General features: G+C 31.2%; 1 long non-coding RNA gene across 1 annotated transcript; it reads left to right on the forward strand.

Annotated features, from left to right (window-relative positions):
* Positions 1 to 7,404: 7,404 nt before the first annotated feature.
* LOC114301045 (uncharacterized) lies at positions 7,405 to 8,967 on the forward strand. Its single transcript, XR_003642892.2, has 2 exons — positions 7,405 to 7,575; positions 8,390 to 8,967. It is a non-coding gene; the product is annotated as an uncharacterized LOC114301045 (long non-coding RNA).
* The last annotated feature ends 1,956 nt before the right edge of the window (positions 8,968 to 10,923 follow it).

The following is a 10,923-nucleotide window of genomic DNA, read 5'->3' on the forward strand; positions in this document are numbered from 1 at the left end:
ACTAAGGATGCCACGAATACATTTTATAAACTTGGACAATCATTCATTCATATGAAACATAGCATTTCAGAAAACTGATCATTTCATACCATCAGAAAATAATTAAAGTTAAACATAACTTTACAAAGTTATTATTCACAGATAGCTTCAATAGCAAAATAGAGGAAGCGGCGATTTGGATAGTCTATAGCGCATGACTTACACAAACACATAGCAGATACACATTGAAACACACGCTCGGAATATACTTAACTCATTACGTTTCGTTCTTAGTGTGTTTCTAAGTCTTATCCTCATTATTATGTCTTAATCTTGGCTTAGGAATGTCTAGCATGCAATGAGAATACGAAAATGCACTTGAAAACACTTGGTCAAATATGCTGGAAACAGGAGTCTCACTCAAGTGTAACTTCCTTCGCTCAAGCAGACGTCCAAACATGTAAGTGGTCGCTCGAGTGCAACTTCCTTCACTCGAGCAGTCTGTAAACTCTGCAAAAGTACTGGTTTGTTGATTTTTTCCGCTCGACGGTCGCTCGAGCATGAGACTGAGGTCCTTGTTCTAGTGCAACTCTGGATGCTTGAGCGGTCTGTAAACCTTGTAAACTTCTGGGAGCATACATTTTACGCTCGAGCCAACTTGTGGTCGCTTGAGCGGAAGTGCCAAAATGCGAGTGGTCGCTCGAGCGCAGGTTCTGTCGCTCAAGCGGAGGAGCAGAATTCTGAAATTTTCAGATTCACTCCCAAGTACCAAAACTCAAATTCAAAGCCACAAATCATGTTCTTTTGGGCCAAAAGCTTGAGAAAACATGTCTAAACTTGACAAACATCATGTATTCAAAACCATTTTGCCAAATCAAGGCCCAAAAGCTTGTCAATTGCTCAAAATTTAACTTGAAGTTTATGAATATGATGTGAACATGACATGCATGAATTGTCATGAACTTAAGCTTTCCAAAACATGATCAATTAAGGTCAAATGGTAATAAATGTGATGAATTCTCAAAACAAGGTCAAGATAGACAAATGCATGTGAGACTTTTGTGAAGTTCAAACTCAAAATGCTATGATACATGCATGCATGTATGGAATTCATCTATTTAAGCACAATTCTTATGTTAACTCATCTATCACACTTGATTTCATGTGGCAACCAACTAAATTACAAACTAGAAGATATAAATTCTTACCTTAGAAGCTTAATTGTGTCCTAGATGTCCAAATGGTTGAGTCACTTAGTTCAACACCTTGAATTCTCTTCAATTTTCCTTCATCTCCTTAAATTTCCAATTCAACACTTGATCTCTCTCTCTCTCTCTCTCTCTCTCTCTCTCTCTCTCTCTCTCACGTTTGATGCCTCAAGAAGGAAGAAATAAGAGTGTAAAGTGTATACAAGGGTCCACTAGTGCCTTATATAGGCGTGGATTAAGGAATTCATTAATTAGGCTTAATTGAGCATTAATTATTCTAATTATTTCGTTCCGAATCAAATTTTAATTAAACCTACCACAATGTTCTAAAAATTCCAACTAACACATAATTCAAGTCAATTTTGTAATCGGATGCCGATGAGGCCTTAAATTCGCAGAACAAAACAGAAACACAAACAGATATTTCTATGGCAAACAGATAGAAACATAAATAATGCAACACACATGCAATTAATTCATAATTTCATCGTAATTACTCATTAGGCATAATTAATCATGGTCTATCGGCTAATCATAGGTCGGGGTTGTTACAATTTCACTCACATTTTATATGCCTTTTGTTTTTTCTTTTTTAAATCTCTTCTTATGTTTATGAATTAAACACAACCTTATGCTCTGTTTAGTTTAAGAATTTGCTGAGAGATTTGGAATTGAAAAAACGGTAGGTGAGATGCAAATGAAATAAAATTATATTTTACAGATATTTCACATACATTTTTTTTAAAAAATTTTCTTTCTCTATTTAAATTTATTAACCAAACACAACCTTAGAGTATTTCAAATATTAAGAGAAGAAGATTTTGTAGGTGGATTATTTATTTAATGCAACCAAGAAAGTTTCTTTCAAATATGAGTATGTTGGGCTAAACTTATGGCTAAACAAATTGTTAAGGTTAGTATGAAGTTACCTACTTAATTATTTATAATTGTTCATATGATTTAAGGGAAAATTAGTCTAAGGTCCCTCTCACATATTTAGTAATGGAAGAGATTCACAATATTATTTTATGATGTCTAAGATCCCTTAACCTCCACACTCATATATCACAGAGAAATTTCTCAAATCAAACCTCATTTTTTTTTCTCTCTCTCACTTTAAATTCTTTCCCTCTGCTAAATTCATCTCTTCTCCCCTCTCTCTCATTTCTGCGTCTCTTTCTCTCTCTAAAATGTTCTCTCTCTAAAGCAATAGTCTTGATCTTTCTGATTGCCCCCATTCCCACCGCCATGCCCATGCCCATGCCCATGCTTGTTTCCGATCTCTGTTCTTTTCGCCGGAAACTTCCATCTCCAGCGGTTGTAATCTTTCTTTGCATAGGTAGATGAAGTGCAGCTTTGTGATGAAGATGATGAAAAACATGAAGTGGGTCTAAGACGCCGGAGCTCTGTTCAGGTTGGCCCTGTATCAAGCCTAGACTCACTAGACCCACCCATTGGGTTCTTTCTTCGACGATGACCCTTCCAGCGAGCGAATTAGCAACGATTTTGTTTGATTCCCAACTTCGGGTCCACCAATCCTCCTCCCTCCTCTACCCTATTTTCAGGTGAATTATACACACATATATATGTATATGTAACTATGAAGATTGATGAATTTAAGTGCTATTTTAGATGATGATGATGATGGTCATTGTGAAAATTGCGCAATTACGTTCTTTGTGCTTTATTGATTAGTTGATTGTTGTATCAGTGGTTGCGTGTTTGGTTGCTGAGAAAATGTGTGGAATGGAAAGAAACTTAAAATTTGAATATTATTAGGTTGAAGGTCTGTGATAAAGATGATGAAGAAGATGAAGTGGGTCTGAGAGATGTTAGAAATCATAGAAAATGAAATTTCTCTGATTTTGAAGAGAATTTCTCTGGGTTTGAGAGAATTTCTCTGGAAGGGTTTGTTTGGGAATTTATCTAGTTTTGAGATAATTTCTCTAGGTTGGGTAGTCCAGAGAAGTTCTGGGAAAAATTCCTTTGGATTTTGTATTAGTGGTTGCGTGTTTGGTTGTGGAGAAAATGTGTGAAATAAGAAGAAACTTAAAATTTGAATATTATTAGGTTGAAAGTCTGTAATGAAGATGGTGAAGAAGATGAAGTGGGTCTGAGAGATGAGTAGAGAGCTACCATTGGAAATCACAGAAAATGGAATTTCTCTGATTTCTGAGAGAATTTCTCTAGGTTTGGGAGAATTTCTTTGGAAAGTCCAAGAATTTCTCTAGAGAGAATTTCTTTATGAAGTCCAGAGAATTTCTCTGGATCCAATTTTCTCTGGATCAATTTGAGGGACCTTAAATATTATGAAAATATTGAATGTCTTTTACGCTATAAAATCTTAATATTAGGGACCCTAAAAAAATCCCCATGATTTAATTTGTTCAATAAATTATATGCTTTAATGAAATAAAATTTTTCTTCTTCACTTGCTGATTTTTAACTAAAACAAATTATAATTAAATTTCAATGTGTTTGGTTGGATTCAATTTATGATTTGTTAAGATCAGCTATAGATTAAGTTTTAATAGATTTCATAAATTTTTTAATTCTAAAATGAAAAATAATTTTTTTGAAAATTAATAAAATGAACTTTCATGTATTATCATCCAAGTTTTGCCACCAACTTATGGGAAGAGAAAAATGGAGAATTAATAAGCATGAAGAATATAAATATTATGTATGTGGTGATGAATTCCATTGTCCTAGTGTTTAGTTGTGGGTTAATAACTTTTTAATATTTGCAATGCAGTTTTTTAGCAATATCAAAATTTAAAAATTTTGTTAAATAGATTCGGTAATTTAATTTTAAATTAATTAATTTATTAAATCCAGATCCATCGGATTTAGTCCATTGGTTTTGACAATCTTCTTTTTTTTTTTTTTTATTTTAAATATTTTTGTTAACCGTATCTATAGTTGAATAGATTTGTGCCCTTGCAAGTACTTAAAGTAAATACATCAAATTATTCTTGGCGAGATGCTTAAATAATATTTAAATCTAAATGTTGTAGGATTAGGCCATGCGTTGAAGCTTTTAAGTTTTAATAATCACAAATTTTTTTTTTTCTTTTTCAATGGGTAAGAAAAAATTTGCACAAGAAAAGCTTTTAGATTTATGCTTAGAATTTTACCTATAAAGATAAATGTGACATACAGATTCAAATTATATAAGAAAATTCAACAATATATATCTAGAAGTATGTGACAAATTTAACAACCAATTACAATGTCTTCTCCTATGAGAGTCAAATTCATAAAATTAACCACTAAAATAGATAATAATAATGCCAATTGAATCACACTGAACCACATGAGTATTGATTGGGTTTGAATAATCACGACAGTGACTTCAATTTGAACATTTAGTTACTATTTTCTTGCCCTCTACCCACGATAGATTAAGATTGAGAAGAAATTGAAAGTTTGGTTGGCCTCAAAAACATTTGTCCATTGTATGTATATCCATCCACATCTACATAGACATTGACAATTACTAGGTAGCATTTATTATTCATCTTTCTATGCAAATCTTTCTTAAAATGTCTGTCATATGAGAAAACGAATTTTAAATAAGACAACTAAAGTCAAGTCCTCATATTGGACAAATGTATTTCGTCAAGATTCCTTCTCCTTTTCCCATGAAAAAAGGAAAAGAATAATTTGCTGAGAGAGAAAGGAAAAGAAAAAGAAAAGAAAAAGAAAAAAAAAGATATTTCATTTACTATTTTTTTCTTTTATTGTTTATTAGTCTTTGCAAAATCATAATTTTAACACCACAACAGTGCCTGTCGCATGAGAAAATGAATTGTAAATAGGACAATTAAAGTCAAGTCTTTGTATTGAACAAGTGTATTTTATTAAGATTTCTTCACCTCTTCCAAATACATATATAAAAGAAAAGGAAAAAAGTCCTTCCCTTTTATGCATGGTAAGGAAACATATGCCATAAACAATTACACGCTTAAGTGAGAAAAAAAAATTATTCAAATTTTATTATTCGTTATTTTTCTCTATAAATCATGCTTAAAATTTATAATTTCAATGATAACACAGTGCCTATCACATCAAAAAATGAATAACAAATAAGACAACTTAAGTCAAGTCTTCATATTGAAAAAGTGCATTTCATTAAGATTCCTTCCTTTTTTTCCATTAAAAAAAAAAGAAAAGAAAATTTGCAAGAGAGAAAAAAAAGTAAAAAAAAAATATAGCTCATTTACTATTTTTTTCCCTTCTTTCTATTGCTTGTTCTTCTTCAGATAATCCCTCTTAAAATTCATAATTTTAACACCGCCATAATGCCTTTAGCATGACAAAATGAATTGTAAATAGGGTAACTAATCAAGTTTTCGTATTAGACAAGTGTATTTCATTGAAAATGAGAAATTTGCCAGAGGAAGGAAAAGAAAAGAAAAAATAATTATATTTCATTTACTTATTTTTCTTTTATTATTTATTCTTCCTTGCAAAAGCTTTCTTAAAATTTATAATTTTAGTACTATCACAGTGCCTATCTCATGAGAAAATAAATTATAAATAAAACAATTAAAATCAAGACGTTATATTAGACAAATTCGTTAGCCACTATGCATGGTAAAGGAAACATTTGTGGTGAACAATTATATATGGTTACATAGTCCATTTCTACTATTTTTCACACATTTATTATATATATGTGTTGGAATTTGCAAATTGTTCTCAACTGATGTGGCTTTGAAGTCCATTCCAACTAGTGAACAGAAGTCTTTAACCATTACACTGTGTTTGGTTGAGAGATTTGAGGAGAGATTTAGAAAGGGAAAGAGAAAAGGTATGTGAAATTAAGTAAAATGTAGGTATATTTTATTCACATTTCACCAACATTTTCTATTTTCTATTTCCTTTTCCAAATCCATCTCAAATCCCCCAACTAAACACAACATTAGTGATCCTAAAATTGGGAATTAAAAATAAAACTTGAACAAGAACCGTGGGAAGTTCCTATTGAAGATAGAACATATTGAAGATAAAATTTTCTCATGTGTGGTGGCATAATTTGTAATTTGATCTTATTTCTGTTGGAAATGGTTTGGAAAATTTTGGTAAAAACACACAGATTTTTTCCGAACTTTGGTCAATTATTTAGGTGGGACCCGTACACCGAAGTTGGCGGGTCAAAGTGGTAACGCATTCTATGCCGTGTTGTGATTCACGTGGTATATTTGGTTGCTCAAAATCATTATCGAATAAATGGGAAATTGAAGCCAAAGTATGCTCTATGGAAATGGAGTTTTGGTGGAAAATCCTTAAATGTTGAAAAGTGGCTTGTCCCACATTGATTTGGTGAGAAGTTTTTAATGGGTTTATAAGGCTTAAGATTGGAACTAGGGGTGTGCCCCGAGGGGTACCCAAGTTCTGTAGAGAGGGAGGTTATGGTCCAAAAGGGCTAGACCTATTGGATCCAAAAATCACCACACGCGCGCCTTTGGTCGAGCGGGTTGGGCTTGTTCGGCCCAATACTAATCCTTTTGGGCCAAAAACATTTGAATTTAAATTTTATTTTTTGAAATAAAATTTGTCCAAAAATTCATTCCGAATTTCTGTCCAGATTTAAATTTTAAATTCAAATTGTTGCACCTCTTCACAGACAGATCCGAGTTTGTCCAAACCGAATTTGTTCTGTTCAAATTCAAATCAAAACAGGTTTTTGAATTGAAATTCAAACCAAACACTGCCTATCTGTTTAATTTAAATTGAACAGGTATTGTACCTGTTTAATTCAAAATTAGCAGCCACCAAGCCACCACTTCATCTCTATAAATAGACTAGTCCCTCATTTCGTTCAAATACTAATTTTCGTCCACAAAATTCTGCATTCATACTCTTCATTTTGCTGCATTATTTTCTTGTGAGAGAGAGTATAAAACACTTAGGCCCTGTTTGGTTTGGCTTTGCGAAAAAGAATTTGGAGAAATTTTTTGAAAATTTTGTTTGGTTTGTAATTTTTCTCAAAAAAATTTCAAAATCACTCTTTCTCCTACACATCAATCAATCATTTTTTCTCTTACATACATCTACTCAATTACAATAAAATATCAAATTATCCCAAACTCCCAAACTCCAAACTATTTTCAAAATATACAACCAAACAAACTACAAAACTTTCTAAACTCTCTTCCCAAAATATTTTTTGAAAACTTACCTCCCAAAGTCAAACCAAACAAGGCCTTAGTGTGTTCGTTGTACAAATATATTATAGTGTTGCATATATTTATTGTTAATCATTTCATTGTGGGTGATAGACGTCCATATTCTGAAAGCACCGTGGAGAGGACGAATCTATCTTAAGGATACAGTGTCAAACACTGGACTTGATCAGAATAATATTCAAGATTTTAATCAAGTAAGTTATTTATTTATTTTCTGTTTTTATTATTTATTTAAATTAGATTTTAATTTTGTTTTTATAACAAAATAAAATCTATTTTTATTTATTTAATTCTTTTTCTAGTTTGATTTTTGTAATTAAACATTCATTCTCCTTTCCTTTATTTATTTGATATTCTGTTTGTTGTTAAATACACAAACAGAATTAATTAATTACAGTGAAGATTGTCCAACAATTTCAATTACCAGAATTATGGATGTTGTGATAAGATTTAAAAAACTAAAATTAGAAATAAATATATTCGTAAAATGGCAAGAGTAGCACCTATTAAAAAAATAATAATAATTGAGAGAATAAGTTAAGATGAATTGGTCATATATAACAAAGACTAACTGATATTATGGTAAGAAAGAGTGACACAATCACTATAAATGGAGATGTTAGTGGAGGGGAAAAAATATATTTATTTAATTTACCTGAATATATAACTATTGATAAAATAAAATGACAAAAAAATTGATATAGTCGATCCTACTTAATTAAGACACAACACTTGATTTTTGATTTAATTTAATATGGTGTATGAAATTAGATAAATGCCATGGCACATGTAAGTTTTTACCAACTTCATTTATCGTCTCACATGGTAGACCGTTAAAAACAGCTATCTCAAGTTTACATTAGCACATTCTCACATCATACCCATTTTATTTTCCTAAATGGTTTGACATTCATCTAAAAAATTTATATTTTTTAATTTTTTTTTGTTTTTGTTTTCAGTGATATATTTTTTAAAAATTATGTTAAAATTCTTTTGAGGTCCGTCTAGTGCACAAGGATTTTATTGGCGTTACATTTAAACCATCCAATGCAAAGGTGACACATGGCAAGCAAGGGGTACTGGATACATCAAGATAATGAAAAGTCTCACGTTCGAAGGTGCTCATGTGAGCTGCGAATGCAAGTTTTCAGCCAATGGAGATGCTAAACAACACGTGAATGGCACATGGAGAGGAAGTTAACAAAGAAACGGTTATTAGCAGTTACACACGCACAAAGAGGAGTTCATAGCCCCAAGGAGTAGCAAAGGAGAAGGAGATCATGGCGGAAGATAACAACTTAACTGCTTTGAATATGCAAAGAAGTGACTATAAATAGATGAAAGCAAAGATTGCAAAGGCCCCTAACCAAATCTAGACTCTACGTCTTTGTCAATTTTATTTATCTTTAAATTTCTGCACTTTACTTTCTTGCACTCTACTTTCATGCACTGCACTTACTTTTCGTAGGAGTAGATTAGTCTTGTAATTTTAGAACTCGGTTGGTCTAAGGTTTCAAAGTTGCTCTTACTAAAGGTAACATATTGTAATCATTTATTCAGTTAATCAATTACAATTTTCTGCCCAATTTCTCTCTCTCTCTCTCTCTCTCTCTCTCTCTCCCATTCTGTTACGAATTTAAACTACAAGCTTTGGTGAGATCGTGCCCTTGCAAGTACTTAAAATAAATACATCAAATTGGTCTTGGCAAGATGCTTAAATAAAATTTAAATTTAAATTTAAATTTAAATGTTGTGTGATTAGGCCATGCGTTGAAGCTTTTAAGAGTTTTAAAAATCACAATTTTTTTTTCTTCCTTTTTTCAATGGGTATGAAATAATTTGCACAAGAAAAGCTAAGTGCCTGAGATTCATGCTTAGAATTTTACCAATAAAGATAAACGTGACATACAAATTCAAATTATATAAGAAAATTCAACCATTCATATCTAGATGTATGTGACAAATTTAACCACTAATTACAATGTTTTTGTTATGCAAGAACTTGATTTCAATCACACAATAAACAATAATAAGAACAGGCACACACACAAACACAAAATATATATGGTTTGGCAAATGTCTACATTCAAGGCGGAGAAACGATCAAAATCCACTATATGCAATAAGGATTACAAAACATTCAACAACTCTCTCTATTTTTCTATAACCCTAAAATGTATACACTGATACAATATATGGGGTGAAAATAATAAGGGCTGAAATTAACATTACATGCCCATAATGTAGGGGGTCCGCTCCCTGACCCCGAGCTAAAGGTATAGTGAATACAAGACATCTCACAACAGTCTTCTCCAATGAGAGTCAAATTCATAAAATTAACCACGGAAATAGATAAAAATAGTGCCAATTGAATCTCACTGAACCACATGAGTATACATTGGGTTTGAATAATCACATCAGTGACTTCAATTTGAACATTTAGTTACTATTTTCTTGCCCTCTGAGCACGGCAGATTAAGATTGAGAAGTAATTGAAAGTTTGGTAGGCCTAAAAAATATTTGTCAATTGTATATCCATCCATATCTACGTAGACATAGAACTAGGCAGCATTTATTATTTATCTTTCTATTTATAATTTTAACACGATTACAGTCCTATCACATAAGCAAAAAAATTAGACAACTAAAGTTAAGTTCTCATATTGGACAAGTGTATTTCGTTAAGATTTCTTCCCATTTTTTCATGAAAAAAGGAGAAGAAAAATTTGCTGAGAGAGAAAGGAAAAGAAAAGAAAAAGTGAAAAAAAAATATTTCATTTACTATTTTTTCTATTATTATTTATTATTCTTTGCAAAATTCCTCTTAAAAATCATAATTTTAACACCACAACAGTGCCTATCACATGAGAAAACAAATTATAAATAGGACAAGTAAAGTCAAGTCTTCGTATTTCACCTCTTCCAAATAAATATATATATGAAAAGAGAAAAAAAAAAAAAAAAGTCCTCTTTTATGCATGGTAAAGGAAACATTTGTCATAAACAATTACATGCTTAAGTGGAAAAAAAATATACATATTTCATTTATTTTTTATTTAGTGATTTTTCTCTATAAATTATGCTTAAAATTCATAATTTTAATAACAACACAGTCCCTATCACACAAAAAAACGAATAGCAAATAGGACAACTTAAATCAAGTCTTCATATTGGGAAAGTGCATTTCATTAAGGTTCCTTCCCCTTTTCCCATTAATAAATAAATAAAAAGAGAGAAAATCTTTGCAAGAGAGAAAAACAAGTACAAAAAAAAAATATATATTATTATATGTCAATGGTTTAATTCTTGCTTTGGCAAGATTTCCACTCCCTTAACCTTAAGCGATACCATTGTACCCAAAGATTTTACATATATAATTTAAAAAAAAATTCCTTTTAAAAGATATTAAAGTATGGGAAAGCTCTTTTGAAATTGTTCATGACTGCTAATCCTAGAGTAGGATAATTCCAATAATAATCAGAATTGATCATCAAAATTTAATATGATTAAAAAGTTATTAGAAGTTGGGAAATCTCTATTGA

Source organism: Camellia sinensis, chromosome 6 (assembly GCF_055761805.1).
Source record: "Camellia sinensis isolate YWXY chromosome 6, ASM5576180v1, whole genome shotgun sequence".
NCBI lineage: Eukaryota > Viridiplantae > Streptophyta > Magnoliopsida > Ericales > Theaceae > Camellia > Camellia sinensis.